The sequence below is a fragment of the Cetorhinus maximus genome, chromosome 2 (genome assembly GCF_964194155.1).
Source record: "Cetorhinus maximus chromosome 2, sCetMax3.hap1.1, whole genome shotgun sequence".
Classification (NCBI taxonomy): domain Eukaryota; kingdom Metazoa; phylum Chordata; class Chondrichthyes; order Lamniformes; family Cetorhinidae; genus Cetorhinus; species Cetorhinus maximus.
The window spans coordinates 18,392,499-18,411,389 of NC_135880.1; positions in this window are offsets into that span (position 1 = coordinate 18,392,499).

Genomic DNA, 18,891 nt, shown 5'->3' on the forward strand with positions numbered 1-18,891 from the left:
AAATTACTGCCAGGGCCCTTGATATCTCTTCTCTTGCCTGCCTCAACAGCCTGGGGTAAATCTCATCCGGGTCTGCGGATTTATCCACTTTTAAGACCACTAACCCCACTAGTACCTCTCTATGTTAATTTCCTCTAAGATTTCACAGTCCTCCACCCTGATGTCTATACCTGCGTTGTCCTCTTCCATTGTGAAGACTGATGCAAAGTATTCATTGAGAACTGCACCCACGTCTTCCGAGTCCACACACAAGATTGCCTCTATAGTCCCTAATTGGCCCTACTCTTTCCCTAGTTATTCTCTTGCTCCTTATATATCTAAAAAACCCTTTTGGGTTTTCTTTATTCTACCCACCAATGCTTTCTCATGTACTCTCTTAGCTTTCCTAATTTCCTTTTTAAGTTCCCCCTGCACTTTTTATATTCCTCTCGGGACTCTGCCGTATTGAGCCCTTAGTATCTGCCATAAGCTTCTCTTTCTTTCTTAATCCTAACCTTTATGTCCCTTGACATCCAGGGTTCTCCGCACTTGGTCACCCTTTGTCTTTACGGGAAAATATTTGCACTGTACTCTCGCAATTTCCTCCTTGAATGCTTCCCACTGCTCTGATACAGTTTTATCTGCAAGTAGCTGCTCCCAGGCCACTTGGGCCAAATTGTATCTCATCTTAGTAAAATTAGCCTTTCCCCAGTTTAGAACTATTATTCCTGGCCCAACCTTATCCTTTTCCATAACTATCCTAAATCTAACTGAGTTATGGTCACTATCTCCAAAATGCTCCCCTACTGATTCGCCTTCCACCTGCTTGGGCTCATTTCCAAATATTAGGTCCAGAACTGCCCCCTTCCTTGTTGGCCTTTCTATGTACTGGCTAAAATCATTCTCATGGATGCAATTTAAGAATTTTGTTCCCTCCCTACCTTGCGCACTAAAACTATCCCAGTTAACATTTGGGTAGTTGAAACTATTACTACCTTATTATTCTTACATTTCTCTGAAATTTGATTATATATTTGATCCTCTATCTCTCCCTGACTGTTTGGGGGCCTATAGTACACACCCAACAGTGCGTTTGCCCCTTTTGTGTATTTTACTTTTACCCATATGGCCTTATTTGATGATCATTCCACGATATCATCCCTCCTCACTTCCATAATTGATTCCTTGATCAATATTGTGAACCCCCCTCCTCTTCTATCCCTCTCTCTATCTCATCTGAATACCCTATAACCAGGAATGTTGAGCTGCCACTTCTGCCCTTCTTTTAAGCCAAGTCTCGGTCATAGCTATGATATCATACTCCCATGTGCCTATCTGTGCCCTCAGCTCATCTGTCTTATTCCTCAGGCTCCTTGCATTAAAATATAGTCCATTTGCCAATGCTAAACTCACTTCTTTCTTATCTAGCCTATGTTTCCTCTGCCTTCCAGACTCACTTACTACCGTTTTAACTACTAATTCCATCTCAGCTTCTTCCCCCTCTGAATTACTTTGCAGGATCCAACCCCCTGCCAATTTACTTTAAATCTGCCCCAACAGCATTAACAAACCCCCACACGAGGATGTTGGTCCCGTTCCTGTTCAGGTGTAGCCTGTCCAACTTGTACAGGTCCCACCTCCCCTAGAAATGGTCCCAATGCCCCAGGAATCTAACGCCCTCCCTCCTGTACCATCTCTCCAGCCACACATTCATCTGCTCTATCCTTCTGTTCCTGTACTCACTGCTGCGTGGCACCGGTTGTAATCTGAAGATCACTACCTTTGAACATCCTTGACCCTGGCACCCAGGAGGCAACATACCGTCCTGGAGTCATGTCTACAGCCATAGATGTGCCTGTCTACTCACCTCATGAACGAATCCCCCACCACTATTGCCCTTCCACACTTTTTCCTCCTGCGCTGAGCGGCTGGACCACCCACAGTGCCATGGCCGTGGCTCTGGTTGGCCTCCACAGAGGAACCGTCACTCTCACTGATTTCCAAGGACGTAAAATGGTTTGTGAGTGGGATGCACTCGGGGGATTCCCTCACTACCCGCCTGGTCCCCTTCTTTGGTCTGGCGATCACCCATTCCCTCTCCGCTTGCACTTCCTTAAGCTGCGGGGTGACCACGCCCTGAAACGTGCTATTCACGAACCTCTCATCCTCGTGAATGCACCGTAGTGCCCCCAGCTGCCGCTCAAGCCGGAGCTCGAGTTGCTGCAGTCAGAGGCACCTCCTGCGCACTTGGTCATTCAGATTTCCAGAAGCATCTAGGATTTCCCATTTAGCACAAATGCGCAAATCATGAGACATATCTTAACTAAATAGAATATGGACCCTTGCTTTTGTTTTACCCTTAACTTAATCCTACTTGAGTATAGACTAAATCCTCTAGATAGACTAGATCCTATAGATGCTGCTGACTATCTGTCCCAGGGTCCTCCTCTCGCACTCTCCTCTAGGTGCTGCTGACTGCCTGTCCCAGGGTCCTCCTCTCGCACTCTCCTCTAGGTGCTGCTGACTACCTGTCCCATGATCCTCCTCTCGCACTCTCCTCTAGGTGCTGCTGACTGCCAGTCCCAGGGTCCTCCTCTCGCACTCTCCTCTAGGTGCTGCCGAATGCCTGTCCCATGGTCCTCCTCTCGCTCTCTCCTCTAGGTGCTGCCAACTGCCTGTCCCATGGTCCTCCTCTCGCTCTCTCCTCTCCTTTTCCAAACCCCGTGGTCCCATCTCTGTCCTGGAGGAACCCGTTCATTTTATTCTCGTATAATAACATAAAAGCAAAATGCTGCTGATGCTGGAAATTTGAAACAAAAACAGAAAATGCTGGAAAAACTCAGCAGGTCTGACAGCATCTGTGGAGAGAGAAAAACAAAGTTAGCATTTCGAGTCCATATGGCCCTGATTCAGAGCTGAGGAGAAGTGGAAATGTGATGAAATTTATACTGTTTAAGGTATGTGGGGAAGATGAAGCTGGATAGTAGGCCAGCGATAGGTGGGGACAAAGGAGGGATTGGCAAAGATGTCATGAACTAAAGGACAAAGGGAGTGTTATTGGTAGTGGTTAGTGCTAAAAAAGTTGCTAATAGTGGCATAAAGGTAAAAAGCAGAATGTGATTATAGCAGAAGAAGGGTAGCATTGTGTGAAAGAGCAACATGGAACAAGTGACAGATGACCCTGTAGGGGATGGGGTTGGGGGAGGGCGCAGTGGTGGGGGGAGAAAAGGGGATAAAATACAGATATATGTATAAAAATAATAAAAATAAAACAAGTAGGTAAAAAATAAAAATGAATGTAGAAGAAAGGGGATGAGGATGCAGGAGAAAGTTCATAGTCTAAAGTTGTTGAACTCAATGTTAAGTCCGGAAGGCTGTAAAGTGCCTAGTCAGAAGATGAGGTGCTGTTCCTCCAGTTTGCGTTGAGCTTCACTGGAACATTGCAGCAGGCCAAGGATGGACATGTGGGCATGAGAGCAGGGTGGTGTGTTGAAATGGCAAGCGACAGGGAGGTCTGGGTCATGCTTGCAGACAGACTGGAGGTGTTCCGCAAAGCGATCACCCAGTCTGCGTTTGGTCTCCCTGATGTAGAGGAGACCGCATTGGGAGCAGTGGATACAGTAGTCTAAATTGAAGGAGGTGCAAGTGAAGTGCTGCTTCATCTGAAAGGAGTGTTTGTGCCCTTGGATGGTGAGGAGGGAGGAGATAATGGGGCAAGTGTTGCACCTTCTGCGATTGAATGGGAAGGTGCATGGAAACGGGATGAGGTGTTGGGGGTGATGGAGGAGCGGACCAGGGTGTCCCAGAGGAATGGTCCCTACAGAATGCTGAAAAGAGGGTGAGGGGAAGATGCGTTTGGTGGTGGTATCATGCTGGAGTTGGCGGAAATGGCAGAGGGTGATCCTTTGAATGTGGAGGCTGATGGGGTGAAAATTGAAGACAAGGGGGACCCTTTCATGATTCTGGGAGGGAGGGGAAGGTGTGAGGACAGAGGCGCAGGAGATGGGTCGGACCATCAACCACAGTGGGGGGGGGGGGGGGGCTATAGGGTTTATTAATAATAATAATAAACCCAGGGGCATTGAGAAACCTCTTCAATGTATGTTATGTTATTGCATAGTAATAAAGCTGTCAATCAAACAAAGCTGGCATTTCCCTTTGCAACTGAAAAAACTGGTAACTGGCCATCTGTTCAGCCTACCTCTGATGATGCAGTTGCCAGATGGTCTCATTATGAATGTTGGCTCCAAGGCTAACTAATGGACTCAGCCCAGCAGGAGTCTGTTTCCCCAGTTGCAAAGGGGAGTGCTAGCTTTGTTTGATTGTCACCTTTAGTACTTTGTAATAACCTGATCTTTCTTTGAAGTGGTTCTTCAATGCCTGTGTGTTTATTTGGACAAGATTAAGAGGTGTAAAGTAGGTTACATGTTTCCTAAATGGGATTTTCAATGCCTGTATTTGATTGACAGCTTAGTGAGATGTTAAGTGGGGCCATGTTTCTCACAGGGAATGTTTTGTTGGTTCCTGACTCCAGACTAGGAAACCCTGAGGAGCCGTGAACCATGTCTCCTGCAAAAGCTAGCCTGACTCTGTAATGGAGCTGAAAGGGTACGAGTGCTGCATGCAGGTTCACTAGCTGCACCCTTATTCTGTACTTGCGTTAATTGCCAGAAACAAGGGCAGAAATCCTGGAATCAGGACCTGCTCGCCATTTTAAAAACCTGGCTGCTTCCATTCTAACATGGCTGGGCGCATGGAAATCTTCAGTTCAAGTCTCTGCAGCGGGATTTGAATGTACAACCTTATTACTTAGTGATGAGAGTGCTGCCATTGAATCAAAATTAAGGACAGGACCAAAGCTGGAGAATTGTCGGAGGATTAGTATCGGGATAAAAGACACTGGAATTCAGAGAGTAGACTTTGCGGAAATAAAACTTGACATCAGCCCTACATGCCTTGCCGTAATAAAAATGTCATCAGTCAAAATGGTGGAACAGAGAAAGCAAAAGAGGGAGTTTCATTTCTAAGACCATCGAGATTAGGGCTGGAAGAGAAAATGACCCGAAAAGGGAGCATCAGAACATAGGAGCAGGAATAGGCCATTCAGCCCCTCAAGTCAAAGTCATGGCTGATTTTCTACCACAACACTGTCTTCCTGCTTTATCCCCGTATCCCTTGATGTCATTGTTATCTAGAAATCTATCGACCTCTGCTTTGCACATACTCAATGATTAAACCTCCACAGCCCTATAGGGTAGAGAATTCCAAAAAAATCACCACCCTCTGACCCTCTGACAGAAGAAATTTCTCCTTATCTCGGTCCCATATGGCCAACGTCTTATTCTGAGACTGTATGCTATGGTTCTAGAACTCGCCCCCACCCCAAGAAGAGGAGTTTAACAGGACCCCCCCTCTTCAACAGTTTAACATACCACCGCCTATGCCCCCAACCCCCACTCCCCCACCCCCCCCATTACCTTTAGAAGAGTTAACTGTACCAACCTGTGTCTCATTTTCTCATGGAGAGAAGTGAGAATGCTTGAAGTAAAGGGAATTTGTTTTGATTATCACTCTGTATTTTCATTTGCTATCTGTAAAATGAGGCGGTTTAAAATTTGTATATGGCATTAGCTCACTATTTTTCTTTTTGCAGTTTGCATTCAGAAAGACTGGAGAAGTACATGTCAGGGAATGCATAAAACATGCAATAGTTTATGCCTCATGCTCAAAAAATTTAAGGGAAACACAACATCCAGTTCAGACATTGATATATCCCAGGGTCACACTTCTGTATAATTAGAGATTGGGCAGAATGAGAATACCCCTGAATGTATGATGTTGGACTGCTTGCAGGAGTAATCAGCACTGTTATACCCAAGAGAACATCTAAGGCAGATCTGAAACTTCTGGCACAAAACATTTTCAGAATAAACAGAGCTGTCTCACCATAGAAGACCTTTAACAATGCAGAACTCCCTCAGTACTGCAGAAGATTATCAACATAGACTATCAACTCAAGCCCTGGAGTGGGGCTTGTACTCTTGAATTACTGAGTCTGAAGCAATAGTACCTCACAAATCCAAGGAAAAGTGGAAATCTGCCAGACTGGATGAGCTCAAGAAAAGGAGCAAAGGGATGTGGCGATGACGTTTAACCTGGAAGCAGTACATCAAGGAAAATTTTAAATTTCTTTGAAATGTCTGTGGAATCTGTCGTTCTTTGTAAGAATGTCTGAAAAGGATTTTTAAGAGTTTGCATCAATTGTAAAGGAATCAATTATAATTTCCTTGTATTTTATGAAATACTACTCCGTGTGACCTAACGACCCTTGACCCGGAAACATTACCAGCAGGAAGGAAGTTAAGAAAGAAGCTGTGTGGCTGGCAGACACAAAGGAGAGTCAGGGGCAGAGGAGCTGGAGGGTAAATGCTCGAATGCAGACACAAAGAAAAAGCAGAAAGAGGAACATGGGGAATTCTTACGAGGAGAAGAAACACATTGCTCTCAGAAAGAGGTCCGTTTTTTCTGTTTTACAGAAAAGGAGACGGGAGTTCTTAAGGGTACTGTGCGAGCTAAAAGGTCTAAAACTTGGAAAGCTGTGTGAATAGCTTGGAGACGCTAAAGAGCTGGGTGTTTTACCAAAAGTGGCCAAACCATGAACTGGGGTATTTTTGGCTGGTCAGTTGAAGGGGAACTCAGGAAAGCTTCACCATCAGGATTATTCTGACCTGAGGGAGAGCGGCTTCACAGAAGTGGGCCTTGCTGTAGATAATAGCACTTGCGAAACTCGAAAGTTGTTGCCAGATAGGACCCGTGACCTACCCTGCATGAATGAAGAACAGCATTCTGTGGAACTGTGTGGCTATGTAGTGCCACATTTCTGCAGGCAGTGATAAGGATGCTTGTGGTTTTGTAAGATGATCCTTGTTGTACTGACTATTTAAAGTAAATTTTCACTTTTTATTTGAAGCATCACTTGCCTGCTAATTTATGTTTAAATTACGTTACTTATGATTCATTTTAAATTAAGAGCTACACGTAGTGGAATCTTGTTGGCAATTTCTTCATTTGGGGGTCATTCAGTAAGTTTGGTCATTTGGGTTTACGGTTCCCCAAGGGGACCAGTGCCAAAAGGAATATACAAATATCGCAAGGGCTATCAAAGCTTGGAGAAAATGTTTTCAGAAATATAGTAAGAGAAAGGGAGTCACAAGGGGGAATGTGGGTTAATTAAAGACAGATGCAAATGATGTTATCATGGGTAATATGGAATTGCAAATAGGTTAGTTGAGTGTATCTAAATGTAGAGTAAGACAGAAAATAACATGCACAAGGGAATTGAAAACTAAGTGAATGGGAGGAAATTAATGGATTTATAAGTTAGAAACTTGTAATGGTGAAAATAAAAGGACTTAAGATATACAAACCCCCACCAACGGTGTTAAGGGAAACAAATGGGGAATTTACAGAGGCATTAGTCATGATTTTCCAACATTCTCTCTTGTGCCCTTGGATTGGAAAATTGCAAATATCACTCATTAATTAAGAAAAGGAGGAAGGGCGAAAATAGAAACGGTAGAGATGCGTTTAAAGTCAGTTCCAGGGCAGTTACTAAATCTATCATCAGACCCAGGGTAAATGATCACATGGACAAGTGTGATCTGATCATAGACAGACACAATAGATTTGTAAAGCTAGGTCACATTTGCACAATACAGTTGCCTTTTTTCAGGAGGCTGTGAATAAGGAAGACAATGGAACACTTTTTGATATTATATATATGGTCTCCAGAAGGCATTTAATATAGTTCTGCACAAGAAATTATCAACAAAAATGAAAGCACACAGAAATTTTTGAAAATTCATTCATGGAATGCGGGCATCTATGGTAAGGCCAACATTCATTGTTCAACCCTAATTACCCTTGAGAAGGCAATGGCAAGCCAACTTCTTGAACCTGCTTCTTGCAATCCATGTGGTGTAGGTGCACCCATGGTGCTGTTAGCAAGGGAGTTTGAGGGTTTTGAACCAATGACAAGATGAAACAGGAATATAGTTTCAAGTCAGGTTGGTGTGTGGCTTGAAGGGGAACCTGTAGGTGGTGGTGCCCCTATGTCTCTGCTGCCCTTGTTCTTCACATTGGTAGAGGTCATGAATTTGGATAGTACTATTGAAGGAGCTTGGAAAGTTGCTGCTGTGCATCTTGTAGATGGTACAAGATATCTGCCACTCTGCGCCAGTGATGGAGGGAGTGATTATTTAAGGCGGAGATGAGGTGTCAATCAAGCAGACTGCTTTGTCCTGGATGGTGTCAAGCTTCTTGAGTGTCGTTGGAGCTGCACTCATCCAGGCAAGTAGAAAGCATTCCACCACATTCCTTTCATGTGCCTTAAAGATATTGAAGCAGTCTATGTCCAATTGCAGCAGGACCTGGACAATATCCAGGCTTGGGCTGACAAGCAGAAAGTTACGTTCATGCCACACATGTGCCAGGCAATGACCATCTTCAACAAGAGAGATTCTAACCATCGCACCTTGACGTTCAATGGCATTACCATCGCTGAATTCCCCACTACGAACATCCTGGAGGTTACCATTGATCAGAAACTGAACTGGACTAGCCATATAAATACTGTGGCTACAAGAGCAGGTCAGAGGCTAGGAATCCTATGGCGAGTCACTCACCTTTTGACTCTCCAAAGCCTGTCTACCATCTACAAGGCACAAGTCAGGAGTATGATGAAATACTCCCCACTTGCCTGGATGAGTGCAGCTCCAACAACACTCAAGAAGCTTGACACCATCCAGAACAAAACAGCCCATGATTGACATCCTATCCACAAACGTTCACTCCCTCCACCACCAACTAACAGTGGCAGCAGTATGTACCATCTATAAGGTACACTGCAGAAACTCACTATGCCTCCTTAGACAGCACCTTCCAAACTCATGACCACTACCATCTAGAAGGACAAGGGAAGCAGATGCATGGGAACACCACCACCTGGAAGTTCCCCTCCAAGCCATTCACCATCCTGACTTGGAAATATATCATTGTTCCTTCACTGTCGCGGGGTCAAAATCTTGGAACTTCCTCCCTAACAGCACTGTGGGTGTACTTATACCACATGGACTGCAGCGGTTCAAGAAGGCAGCTCAGCACCACCTTCTCAAGGGCAATTAGGGTGGGCAATAAATGCTGGCCCAGCCAGTGACACACATCCCATGAATGAATAAAAAAGAGATGGTGGAAATCTTTGGGGAGCCAGGAGGTGAGTTAATTTCAGCAGAATTCCCAGGCTCTTACCTGATTTTGTAGCCACAGTATTCTTATGGCTGCCCCGGTTAAGTTTCTGGTCAATGGCGCTCCTCACGATGTTGATAGTGGAGGATTGAGCTATGGCAATATTGTTGAATGTTGAGGGAAGACGGTCAGATTCTTTCTTGTTGGAGATGGTCATTGTCCGTTACTTGTGTGGTCTGAATATTACTTACCACTTATTAGCCCAAGCCTGAATGTCCTCCACATCTTGCTGCATAAGGACAAGGACTGCTTTATCATATGAGCAATTGCAAATGGAATTAAGCACTGGGCAATCATCAGTGAGCATTCCTATTTCTAACCTTGCGATGGGGGAAATTGGAAGTAACGTTGTGACACAGGTTGGAATTGGTAGTGGCAGAGCGAAGGGATAAAGGGAATATATTTTTGTGACGAAATGTAAACGCTTATGTTGATTTTTAAATTGGTAGCTTGGGCCTTTCAACCGGAAACAGCCGCACATGAGCAGTTGGAGTCTTTTATCGTCTTTGGACTGGGAACTGGCCCTGCACGTCTGCGCAGAAGAGAAAGGAAACAAGTGAAATGGTGTGAAACAGCAGGTCGGATGACCTGAACTGGGGTGCCATTGGAAGGAAGGTGTTCCAGGGGGCAGGACACAGGGAAGGGGACAGGGAGAAGATCCCAAACCAGGGAGTGGGGCAGAAAGAGGTCCCAGAAATAATCTCCCAATCAGGGCAAAGACTGGGATCAGAAAGAGGTCCCAGAAGTAAAGTTAAAAGAAAGGAGCAGAGAAATAGGCTCTGAGTTAAAGAGAAAGAGCTGCAGGGAGCAGACTTGAAGCAAAGTGGGCTCGATAGAAACCCAGAAGATCCAAGAAGGCAGCCGAAGGTTGGTGACTCTGTGGTGACTCTATATTGCAAGCAGTAAGGGCAAGGGGACCCTTTCAGAGCAGTGGTGTTCTGCTTGGCACAGCCGAAGATCTAAAATTGTGCTCGGAAGGTGAAGTTTGAGTGTACCCGGAGATCCAGGGGAAAGGAACCTCGGAAGGCGAGGCTGAAACCCTGGAGGTAGATCCTGGTTGAAGCCATTTGAGCGGGAGCCACATTTGGAGAGAATTCCAAAGCAAGTTCTTTGAACATGGAAGTTGGGAACCCTCATAAGGGAGATAGAGTTTCAGTGAGACTGGTTGGCTCAGTGTGACAAGTGTCTGGGTGGGTTGTTGAGAAATCCATAGAATCTGCTTTGGTCGCATCTGTCATTTGCTTTGGAGTGTGGTGTGTCAGACCACAGTTCGCAGTTGGTTTGCATGTACCACATACTTATCCTGAAATATAAGATAGATATGGTAATTGTTTTACCTTTCCGAATTTGTAGAGATGTCTGTAAAGATATAGATAGGGTGAAGGAAGAGTGAATGTTTGAATAATTTTCTTGTGTTTGGATTGAGATCTTTCCAACCTTTTGTCTGGTATAATATAGTTCATTTGTCTTGTTTAATAAATCTTTTATTCTTTGTGTTAAAATTTCATCAGTTGACTCCTGTGAATTTGTTCAGTAACTTTCTTCCATGGTTTCAAAAAATAGTTAGGATGTTTTAAATTAATAATTTATGGGATGTGGGCTTCGCTGGCCTGGCCAGCATTTATTGCCCATCCCTAACTACCCTTGAGAAGGTGGTAGTGAGCTGCCTTCTTGAACCGCTGCAGTCCCTGTGGTGTAGGTACACCCACAGTACAGTTAGGGAGGGAGTTTCAGGGTTTTGACCCAGCAACAGCGAAGGAACGGCGATATATTTCCAAGTCAGGATGGTGAGTGGCTTGGAGGGAAACTTGTAGGTGGTGGTGTTCCCATGCGTCTGCTGCCCTTGTCCTTCTGGATGGTAATGGTCATGGGTTTGGAAGGTGCTTTCTAAGGAGGCCTGGTGAGCTCCTGCAGTGCATCTTGTAGATGGTGTCAAGCCAGGTTTCACCCTAGGATCTGACTTGTCCAGTATTAACATCAGCTGGGATCCTAACCCTTTGACTGGCAAGTTGTGACAAGTTGTGTTCTCCAGGGACCCACACTGTGGTTCAGCATTTCACTATGCATGTCAATGACTTGAATGGAGGAATAGAGTTGTACATCCAAGTGTGCAGATGACACTAAGTTAGGAGGCACATTAAGTTGAGTCGTTGGGATCAGGAAGATACAAAGGTTAAGTGAGTGGGCAAAACTGTGGCAAGTGGATTTCAGAGAGGACTGTAGATCCAAGAAAAGCAAGTCAAAGTATTTTCTCAATCATGCGAAATGAACAAATGTAGAGAAGGAAATGAATTGTGCTGTCCAAGTACACAAATCACTGAAAGCTAGTGCACAGGTACAAAAAGCAATCAAATAACTGCTGACCTTTATATCAATGAGGCTGGAATGCAAATGGGAGGAAGTGATGCTTTAGGTATACAGAGCCTTGGTCAGACTCCATTTGGAGTACTGTGTTCAGTTTTGGGCAACTAACTTCAGAAAGAAATGTTGGCTTTGGACATGGTATGGTGCATATTCACCAGAATAATACCAGCACTTAAAAGATTAAGTTCTGATGACAGTTTATATAAACTTGGCTGATATTAGACAGTTTAGGAATGATCTTAATGGTGGTGTTTGAAATTACAAGAGGAGAAGCTATTTCCTGTGGCTAGGTGGAGGAATCCAGAACAAAGCGGCAAAATCCTGAAAAAAGAACTGAGCCATTCAGGAGCGAAATGAGGAAGCACTTTTCCAACCAAAGGGTAGTGGAAATCTGGAATTCTCTCTGTCAGAAGGTTATGGATGCTGGGGGTCAATTGGAGCTTTCCAGGTCAAAGTCAACAGAAATTGTGTTAGGGTAGGGTATCAAGGAATATGGGGGGAATTTTCCCCATGTTGGGCAGGCTGTGCAGGAACAGGCGCTGGCAGGCGGAGACCCCATCGCCACCCGCGATCGGGTCCACGCCGCTAGTTTACGTGGGCGGGTGAATTAAGGCCCGCCCAGCGTATTTCACTCCCGAGGATAGCGGGAGTGGGAGGCTGGCGGCGGGCGTGCACGGTCTGCCTGTTTAAATGCAGGCCTGGCAGCCTTTGCAAGGCTGCTCACAATGGCCGGGAGAAGGGCTCACCAGAGGGCTTCTGTTGAGCACACGAGTCCGGAGGATAGGCCATTGAGAAAGGCCAGGCCAGCGGGTTGGCCAGCGGGGCAGTGTGCCCCTCATTTCTCCGACGAGTGCCTAGCTGCCCTCCTGGAGGAGGTGGCAGTGCGGTGGGAGGTCCTTCTTCCGAGAGACAGGAGGCGGAGGCCTCCCCACCTGACCAAACGTGCCTGGGAGGAGGTGGCCGAGAGTGTGAGCTCCCACGATGTGGTGCGGCGCACATGGGTCCAGTGCTGCAAAAGATTCAAAGACCTCCTGTGCTCAGGTAGGGTGAGTACCATGTTGGCTCAGGTCACTTAATGCAGCCGTCACCCTTTCCCCAAAACCCCGCCTCCACCTCCCCCCGCAGCAACTCCGAGTGCAGTAACAGCATTGAATCCTTCATGGCATGTATCCCTCGCTGGGTGGGCCAGCAGATATTGCCCATGCCTAGTTCACCCTGAGAGGGTTGAGCTAAGATGGGTTCTGCACCCGCAGCAAGTGTGAGACTGACACCCAGAGTATAGAATGGGGGTGAAAGTCAAGGATCTGCCCCTAGGCTGAGTGCTGGAACTGGGAAGCATGTCGAAGTCAGGGTGCTAACCTGCTGGGAGGGGAGCTTCCAGGTGGCGGGGCACCAATCCATCTGCTGGTCTTTGCGCTCCACGTGCTTGTGACTCCTTGTTTAGCAGAGTGACACCTTGTGGTGCCACATGTGAAAGAGGCAGCATTTGGGCAATTGCGGGGTGGGGGGGATCAGCTCTGTCTTGTTTGAGTGAGTGTGCGGCAGCTGTGGGGCGACAAAGAACTGGAGCCCTGCAATGTCCCACTCTGGCTGGGTTGGCAGGGATGTAATGGGAATTCAGGTGCAGGCTGGGCTAATCGGTGCTCCTCTCTCCTTTCCAGGAGAAGACTGCGCACAATTCCGCAGAGCGGATGCAGACTGGTGGAGGCCAGGCCCACTTGGCGGTCCTAACACCTTACAAGCAGCAGACCATGGATCTGAAGAGGCGCCATGCCCCCAGGTCCACCCGCGGCTGTGAGACTGCAGTGCCACGGGGAGGTATGTTTTGGAGAGCACTCAGGTCACCATGTGTGTCCCAAAAGCCATGGCACTGCTGAATGCTCGGTGATTGAAGTTAGCAACATGGGTTGACCATTGATCATGGAAGGATGAGCGCACAATGATCTGGGGGAGTGGCATGCACATTGACATTGTCTGCAATGTAACTAATCAAATGTCCTTTTTCTTCCTTTCAGCATCACAAGAGCAGGGCCGGGTGGAGGAGGCAGAGGGCCCACCTCTCACCCCTGAGGCCCCAGAGGAAATCCATTCACCAGCGTCACACCATCTCTGCCAGACAGGCACCAGCGCAGATACTAACAGCTCAGTGGGAATTAGTTCTTCGGTTAGTGTCCCGGGGCATGGCGGTGAGGACACTTCACACTCGCTTGAGGTGCAGGCAGAGACAGAGAGTGCTCAGAGCGCTGGCAGTCAGAAGACTGCTGGGGACCAGGTACATGCTCGGTTGGTGACTGATGATGTGCCTCTGGAGTTGTCCGTGAGGCAGCGAACACTGGAAGTGCAGCAGGGTATGCGGGAGGATTGGGCGGAGATACATGAGACTATGCGTGGCATGGTGCCCGTGCTGGAGGAGTCCACGCGGAGCATCACTGATGCAATGAGCCTCATGGCTGAAAACTATGCTTCCTCCATGGAGAGAGTGGCGACTCTCATGGAGAGGGTCCTCCAGGAGACCAATCAGGGCCTCTTGGGGTTGCGCTTGGACCTGCAAGCCCTCACAGCCGCATTGACCTCAGCTGGTCAGTGCCCGTGTGGGAGATGGTTTGGGCACCAAGAATCCCAGCTCGGTGCGCAGCAGCTGCCTGTCATCTCTGCGGGCTCCTCTCAGGGTGCAGCGGGTGAGGGCAGCAGCTCCTCCACCCCTCTGTCAGTGACCGTGGCATCTTTTTTTTGGTTTATGAAGTTACATTTGTTCTCTCAATAAATTTTGACATATTACCATGCCACCACCTCTGCAAGTGGGTGGAAAGCCATGATGTTATGAGTGAGTTCTTTGACATTGAGCTTTATTGACAAGGGCCTTAGTTAATGTTAGTATCCAGGCAGATTTGGCACTCAGGTATCGAGTATGGAGCCTGCAGCCCTGGCGTGTGTTGAAGGTTCATCTGTGGTAGGCTAGCTGAAGGTTCTTTGGATTAAAGCCTCCGGGGTGTCCCTGCATCCCTGGAGTATGCCTGGGTCAGTGTCTACCCCCTCAGCATTCCCCTGTGCCTGCTCATCCTTGGACTCACTGCTGGACTCATCATCTGCAGCTGCAGCAACTGTGTCCACGTCTTCATCGTCCACAGTGTCCCCCTCTTTCCAGCGCCAGATTGTGGAGAGTGCGACATTCAACCACTATCACCGAGACACAATCTGGGGGGTACTGGAGTGCACCCCCTGACCAGTCCAGGCATCAGAGGCACATCTTGAGAAGACCGATGGTTCTCTCCACCACAGCCCTTGTGGTGCCGTGGCTCCTATTGTACCGATGCTCAGCTTCTGTTCTTGGATGGCGGAGAGGTGTCATGAGCCACCTTCTGAGGGGATAGCTCTTGTTACCCAGCAGCCATCCATCCAGCCGGGCTGGAGCACTGAAGAGCCCCGGCACCTGAGAGTGTATGAGGATGTAGGCGTCATGGGAGCTGCCTGGGTACCTTGCACAGACTTGTAGAATCAGCATCCTGTGATCACACACTATCTGCACGTTCATGGAGTGGAAGCCCTTCCTGTTGACGAAGGCACCGGGCTCACCTGCTGGCGACTTGATGGCCACATGTGTACAGTCTATTGCACCCTGGACACGGGGGAAGCCAGCAATGGCCGCGAAACCTCTGGCTTACTGTGCCTGACTTGCCTGGCCCCAGCAGTGGTGGATGAAGGTCAATGCACCCCTGAACAGAGCGTCTGTCACCTGCTGGACACAAGTGTGGACAGCTGATAAGGAGACCCCACAGAGTTCACCCACTGACCCCTGGAAAAAGCCGGAGGCATCGAAGTTGAGGGCAGCCGTGACCTTTAGAGCCACTGGCATGGGGTGTCCACTCACACAGTTTGTGGAGATCTCAGGGCCTATCATCTGACAGATGGAGGTGACAGTCTCCCTTGAGAGATGGAGCCTCCTTGGGCACTGCACCTCAGACATATTGAGGTAGCTGCTTCGCCGCCTGTAAACCCTGGCAGCAGGATAGTGGCGTCTTCTGCAGCCCCTTCCACCTTGCACTTCCTGTTGGCCCTGCGCCCCTTGTGCCTGCGCCTCTCCTCCCAAAGGTGGCTCCCCTGGAGGCTGAAAGTATGACTTCTGGCCTCCTCCCCCTTCTGGCCCTCCCTTCCTCCTCAGGGGAGGTGCCTCCAGTGGAGAGCACAACTCCCATTCCCAGGCTAAGGGAAAGCTTCCTGAAAGCTGCAGGCCCCAAAAATGATTTTTACTGTAAAGTCCTGACCAAGGCTTTTACTCCTGTCCAAGCAGCTGGTATGAGTTTTGAAGTATTCCTGCTCACACAGGCAAATATCAGTAACTTTCACACTTAAATATCTGAAAGATCACATTCGCGACCCCACTCACCCCTCTTATCCCACCCGTGGATGAGGTTTATACAAATGTCTCCTACCCGCCTGCCTGAAGATCGCACGGGCCCCGAAAAATTGCAGCCAATTGCTGCCTCAAGGGCCTTAACTGGGTGATTAATTAATGGCGGGCGCGCACCTGAGAACATCGCGCGCTCGCCCACCTAAATATCGTGAGGGCGCGCGGTGACGCCAGGACACTCGCCCAATGTCACCGCGCGTCATTTTACGCGTCGGTGTGCGGGCCCCAGGAAAATTCCGGCCTTTGAACCGAAGGCAGGTCAATGGGGTTGAGGTACAGATCAGTTGTGGTGCAATGGAAAGCAAACGGGCTCCAGAAGCTGAATGGTCAGCCCCTGTTCCTAATGTTCCTACTAATTTGAACCAATTTGACACCTACAGCTAAGAGGTTACAATAGAAGTGATTGAATGTAATGTGAAACATGATGCTTTGAGCTTCTGGCGCCTACTGTTACTCTGAAACACCAATGGACCAAAATAAGTAAACTCGGTTCTGGAACAGATTACCCTTCCATTTTCCTTGGCGGTAAAAGATTACCTGAACCCACCTGACTTCCACCTGTTAGTTTAAATGGATGGAAAAGTGAATGGGCTCGTTGCAACTGTGTGATCTTCCCCAACTGATGTTCTTTTTCTCAACGTACTGTGACTACAGTTGCAAGTACAAAGTGTTTCACAGGGGCGTTATAAAGAAAGATTTGGCACCAAACCACATCAGGTGACATTAGGGCAGCTGTTCAAAGAGCTTGGTCAAGGAAGTATAATTTAAGGAGCGTTTTGAAGGATGAAAGAGAGGTACAGAGGATTAAAGAAGGAATTCCAAAGCTGAGGCCCAAGGCAGTTGAAGGCACGGCCACCAAGGATGGGGTTAGTCAAATCTTGGATGCTCAAGTGGCCAGCATTAGATGAGTGCAGATAATCTTGGAGACTTGTGGGCTGAAGGAGATTACAGAGGGGCAAAGCCATGGAGGGATTTGTAAACAAGGATAAGAGTTTTAAAAATAAAGGTATTGCCTAACTGGGAGCTAACGTAGGTCAGCAAGTATAAGAATGAAAGGTGGAAGGAATTTGGTGCAAGTAAGTATACAGGCAGCCAAGTTTTGGATAACGTTAAGTTTACTAAACTTGAGTGAACTTAAAGAGTTGTATCAGTTCATCAGTTCTTCATATTCATATTCATATAAGACTTCATCAGTTCTGTATATTTCCTCTTTAGAGGCTGGCTGATCTGAAGTGTACTTCCAGCATCTTTATTTTTATTTCAGAATATCCAGCATTTTAATAGATAATCGCTGGAGTGCCTCTGAAATAATGGAGTTCTAAATTAAAGCTGTTCGCTTACTTTGGGGGAAAAATCTGCCAGTTTCGGTCGCTCATTACTCCCTCCATTTATGTCTCATTTAAGATTCCCACAACAGATGACCATAACAGTTGAATTGCATAAATCACCTTTGATGAAGAAAGACGTGAGCTTTTTGTGCAACCACAGTAATTAAACAGGATCTTCGGAAACCAGAGGAGAGCCAAGAAAAATTGCATTATCATTTTTAATTTTTGTTATTTGTTTGAATACTGAGTAGTCCAACAAGCAATGTAACACATATAATCCTGCTCTACATATTTTGAATGTGAAATTTAGAAACTAACTCACTGTGAAGCAGACCGGGAGGAGTTTGAAGTAGGCCAGGATGACTGTGAAGCAGACCGAGAGGAGTTTGAAGTAGGCCAGGATGACTGTGAAGCAGACCAGGAAGAGTGCAAGGTGCTGTATAAGGGCATCTGGACTAGCAAGGTGAATGTGGAACTAGGAAACAGTACTGGCCATAGTGTGATATAAAGTTGATGGAAAGTTGTGGACTGGTCAGAGCCCTGTGTAGTAGCAAGCATGGAGTTAGCTCATAGCTTGGGCTATATCCTGTATATATGTACACAGTTAAGTGTAATCAATAAACACATAATGTTCCACCAACAAGACCAGCAAGGCCTACTGAACATACAACATATAACATGGTGGCCACAAATGGAAAATCCCAGAACCTCAGAGAAGCTAGAGGAGAAATTCAAATGCTGGAAAACCATAGGAACAGCATTCTGACCTGATTAAAAACACCTGAAGTGAAAACACAGGCCAGGATTTTCAAGGCCTCAATCCCATGGTGGAGGGCAGGAACTGGGAGTGCTTCATGCTATGGAGTCCGGTGTACATTCGCATTGAACTGTGTGATGCTGGCCTAATTAATTATGCAGTTGGGGGTTTCCCGATGTATTGCACAGCGAGGCAGTCTGGATAGTGCACACCCCGCCATCGTATCTGGGTCCCATCATTAAAAGGGGCCCGGACATCAGCTTCTTTGTCGTGTACCCACCTTTGAAGGAGGAGCTGGCCCACCGATCACAGCGAGCTCCTGCCCCCAGATTAAGTCACGCTTCTCTCGAACTGCTGCTCAATGCACTGGAGGCCAGGAGGGCGGGCGCCCTGCACCCCGAGGATGGAAGGAGGAGACCAAGCCGTCTGGCCAACTCTGCATGGAAGGAAGTCGCCAGGCTGGCCAGTGCCCAGGGCCTCCACCGGAGGACTGCCCTGCAGCACCGGTAACAGATGAATAACCTCATCCGTGCCATCAGGGTAAGTGAAGCCTCAACTGCTCACGCTCACCTCACTGAATGATAGAGGGGACATGGGTCTCAGTGGCAAGGGCACCATCTGTGCGGCCCATGCATAAAAGAGCTGCTCAACGTGATAAAGTTATGCCTCACAGCCCCACTGCGGTCCATCTGGTCTGCAGGTGGAGAGGCAAAGGTGGGTCCCTGACCCTTCCACTTACGGAGCTCAGATGC